Source organism: Anolis carolinensis, chromosome 5 (genome assembly GCF_035594765.1).
Source record: "Anolis carolinensis isolate JA03-04 chromosome 5, rAnoCar3.1.pri, whole genome shotgun sequence".
In the NCBI taxonomy this organism is placed as follows: Eukaryota; Metazoa; Chordata; class Lepidosauria; order Squamata; family Dactyloidae; genus Anolis; species Anolis carolinensis.
Window position 1 is genome coordinate 53,495,817 of NC_085845.1, and position 4,541 is coordinate 53,500,357.

Genomic DNA, 4,541 nt, shown 5'->3' on the forward strand with positions numbered 1-4,541 from the left:
GCCGTTACCTTCCCTCTGGAACGGTACCTATTGATCTACTCACATTGGCATGTTTTCGAACTGCTAGGTTGGCAGGAGCTGGAGCTAACAGTGGCCGCTCACGCTGCTCCTGGGGCTTGAACCTGGGACCTTTCGGTCTGCAGCTCAGTGCTTTGACGCACTTTGCCACCGGGGCTCCAAATATGTCTACTATCCCATAAAACAACTTGTTTTATATTATGCACTCATGAGATAAAATAAAGTCAACTTTGGTAAAAATAACTTATTTGGTTTACTTACGAACTTCATGTGTTCAGCATACCCAGTTACACAACTTATCAGTCAGTTACAGATATGTTTGAGATAGTTTCTGTGCCATCTGATCAGACATCTCTCTTACAATAAGCAGCAAGCTAGTGTTTGCAAGTCTGTGATCTGAGTAGTCCCAAAGTCTAAAGAGGTCTGTGCTCTGTGTTCATCTCAGAGCGAATCATGTGGTCTGCAGCCCCTCCCACAACTTCTCAGGAAAAACTTAGAGCAAGGAAAGAAATAAGAAAAAAATAGTAAACAACAGGATTATATACAAACAAATTACTAGAGGAGGCTTGATGAAGGTTGTAATTTCCAACAGTGACAACATTACCTTCCTCCAAAGGTAAAAGTACATTGTAACCACAAGCATCCATCTCCAAAAAAAAAAAAAAGACTTCACACACCAAGTTCATGGTTTATGATTTATTTTGTTTGTCTTTGACTCATTCCACTTTTCTTACACCAGCATCCAATTTAACGATACAAATCCAGCAGTCATTAGATGAATCAGGTTCTCAACAACTTTCTCTCTTAGATCAGGTCCCCAGTTGCAGTAAAGGAACAGTTAGGATCAGGCCCTTGAGAGAGGTGATGGATAAAGGACAGGGCTGGTTAGAGTAAATCCCCTTGGAATACTATTCCCAGATGAAGCTGTTAGCCTCAACTCACATTCACTCTGGACTAAGGCCCTTCTTTCTGCAGGACGCACTTAGTCGGTTTCAAGAGATGTTTGACTCCTGGCAATTAAATCCTCCGAATGTTATCCAGGTCTACACTTGTCTTTGCAATTTTTAGATAAGGACTGACTCTGCAGGCCAGGGGAGAGGAAGAGAAGATGATTTGACTGGCTTATCCTTCCTTTGTTCACAGATCTTTTCTCTCAGTTGTTTCAATTCTCCCTGTCCTATAAATTTTCCATTTCTATGACCCATGCCTTCCCTTTCTCTCCTTAGAACAAAATATAAAATACAAAAGTGACCAAATGCAGAACAACCCCATAATAGTCAAAAAATAACACTTCTGAACTTACTATGGAAACAGGATAGAATCACCCGGGGGACCTAGAAAATTTCAAAAGAGGATATTTTATCTGAAACCAGAAGTAGAAACCACCAGCTCTGCATACATGTGGGTTGTACTGTACCTCTCCAAAGGATATCACAAAGGCGATATAATATAATAAAGTATTATTTGTGCTAAAAATAAGATGTTACCAGTCATTATATTGCTTTGAAGAAGTATTGACATTGGTCAAAATTACACCTAAAAGTAATGTTTTATGACTAACCACCTTTCTTTTAACACATTACTTCTAAGCTCTACTTAATTTTCAGTTTTGAAGTTATAATTCCATGCTTGTTGGGGAGAAATGCATCCAATCAACCCCTTCTTTTGCTTGGAAAGATTTGTTCCATGTTTATAGTGGCAGATCAACCCAGCCGTTAGACAAAATAAAGCAGTTGTCTCAGGCAGGAGACCTTGAGCACTTCCAGACAGCACTCAAACCTGCCTTTCTTAATTCTTCTAGTGTCCCTAGTGTTGGATAATTTGTCATGTCTAAGTCTCTTGGAAGGTGCTTTATTGGGCCCCTACAACTAGCATAATTCTGTTGACTACTCTGTCACAAAATTATCACCATCTTAGAAAGCAGAGAACACTTTTGGCACCAAATTCGCTTCTCTGGTGAATCAGCAGCAATGTGAAAGTAATATTAGGCTGACTTTTGAAAGCTGTGCTTCTTCCCCATGTTAGTCAAACATCATGTCAATCAATGAACATTTGTGCATTAAGAACACCTTGTACTGAGATCCCACGAGTCAACCTTCAGTGACAGTTGTCAATCAGAGATGGGAGTGACTTCCATTTTTATCATCATCATCACTGACAGTTTCTTGAGAGATCACAGCTTTCTTTTTCTTTTCTTTTAAAAAATAGAAATTATATTATCTATCTGACATCTACATTCTGGCATAAATGTAGGAGAATGCTCATGTGGAAGAGAGCTGACTTAAAAGTGCCTAAGGAATGAAATGTGGAGTTTTTGAATTATCAGTGTTAGTCCTCTTAGATGCTTCAGTCATGATATGGCACCACTCTAGTTTAGAATGACAGAGTACTGCATTCTCCCAGTCCTCTCCCATTCTCATTACAGCCTACCTTTCTATCAAATGCACTGTGACAGCCTGCAAATCTTGCATCTGATGACTGCACAACAGCTGGCTTTTGTCTGGAAAGGGAATTAACAAAAACAGTGAAAATTGAATATATGTTTTCTCTTCCCCCCCCCCCTTATATACAGCATGAATGACATAGAGTACATGGGAGCGTGAAAATCATGTCTCGGTGTTAAATGGTGGGGAATACAGACACTGCTAAATAAAACACTTCAGGTTCACAGGGTGGGAAAATGAAGCAAAGTGTTTAACCTACACATTGCTTTTTTTATGTAGCACATAGGAGTTTTTGTGCTGGCATAATAACACCTTTTAAAGGTTAATGTGGATGTGCAAGTCAAATGGGTTGTTCCAGGCGATATAACATCACCATCTCTCAGTGAATATGTTAGTGGCAGTTTGGAACAATTGTCACCTATTAGCAGTCTTGTTGATGTGAAGGAAAAGAAAATGATGTCTCATGGGAAAATGGCACAGGAGAGTGGGTTCTCTGAATTTGGAGCGTTTGAAAGCTCAGCAAGATTATGGCTATGCAGAGTTAAAGGTGTTGGTTATTTTCCACTGCAGGAACACAGAAACAATAGACTTAAATACCTTGGAGAGTTAGAGGAGGCCATTTGGACTACTTCCTCCTGGTAATCTTGCATTTGCTGTTCTGATGTTCTATTTGCAGTTGTTGCTATGGTACTCTATAAGAGCAGGGTCAGAGGGTATTGAGTATTCAAGGCAACTCAGTGAGTGCTTGTGTTTCTGTCTTGTTCCCTTTATTGAAAAGTCTATCTAAATGTGTTGATGCAGAGCCTCAGGGCCACATGCAGAGAACTAAGATAGGAATTCTGCAGTTTAAAAATGCAAATGCTCTGCATCTCATCATTCCCCCTTTCTTACAAACTAGTGCACATGCTACAAGGATGGAGGTTTGGGCATTCTGTTTTTCTTCAGCTTGAGCCTTGTTAATCACAGGCGTTCCTGACACCTGGCAACCAAAGTTCAAAGCTAAGCATTAATCATTGTAGCTCCAGTCCAGAACCTTCTTTAGAGTGAAAGATTGGAGCTTTGTGGAAATGTGAAACAGCAGAAACCTTGCCACCTTAGGGAAGTCTCGCAAATTTAGTACATGCTTGCATTGCATTGCTCCTTCATATTAGTATGGGAGAGGCATTTGCCAGAATCCTGTTGGGGCCTGATGTCATTGTAAATGAAATTACATCTGCGGGAATTAAGATTGTGCAGTTGCGCAATGTCCACATCACGTAGAGGGTTGCTGTTATGTTACTACATAGCAGAGCCAGCAAAGTGCCCAGTGCTCATCTCTGCAATTCAATAATGGGGTTTCTTAGTGCCTCTACTATGTAGCTAGGCAACATAATGTAACAGGTCACATAGGAGTCCAGCAATTACTCCTTCTCCATAAAACTCAATAAGGAGTGTTTGCAAATTGTATTATTTTCGAATTTAATATGATCCTTCTGTATGAGAACATTTCAACATGATGTGCAGGAGGGAATTGTGACTGCCATCTTGTGTCCCTGGGCTACAGAAGCCCAGGAAATGTTCGTGGAACAGTTGCGGCTGGTTCTATTCTGGAACTGACCCTACTGTTCCAACAGGCCCAATCCTGGGACAGAATTTTACCTATTCCCTGAGTTTGGTTAACATAGGGCAAGTCAGTGTTAAGGAGGCCTTGTCCCACATTTCCTAAGATTAGTGTGGCATTTGGTCACCATGGAACTAATCCAGTCACATTCTGACCTAGGTGGTCAGTGGAGATGAGCCCTCAGAGTCATGGCTTGCTTGATTGAGTCTATCCACCTGTGATGGGATCTTCCTTTTTTCCTACTACCTTCTGCCATGCCAAGTACTATTGACTTTTCTAGTGAGTCATGATACATCCAAGGCTGGAGTTAAAATTGCTGGAAGAAACATTCACAACCCTAGATATGCAGATGATACCACTTTGATGGCTGAAAACGAGGAGGAGCTGAGGAGCCTTATAACTAAGGTGAAAGAAGAAAATACAAAAGATGGGTTGCAGTTAAACATCAAGAAAACCAAGATTATGGCAACCAGACTGAT

At 40.6% G+C, this 4,541-nt stretch overlaps 1 long non-coding RNA gene across 1 annotated transcript; it reads right to left on the reverse strand.

Annotated features, from left to right (window-relative positions):
* Positions 1 to 699: 699 nt before the first annotated feature.
* LOC134299189 (uncharacterized) lies at positions 700 to 3,984 on the reverse strand. The gene is made up of 5 exons (XR_010006348.1): positions 3,060 to 3,984; positions 2,449 to 2,518; positions 1,322 to 1,352; positions 961 to 1,099; positions 700 to 869 (listed from the first exon to the last, which is right to left on the reverse strand). It is a non-coding gene; the product is annotated as an uncharacterized LOC134299189 (long non-coding RNA).
* Between the last annotated feature and the right edge of the window lie 557 nt (positions 3,985 to 4,541).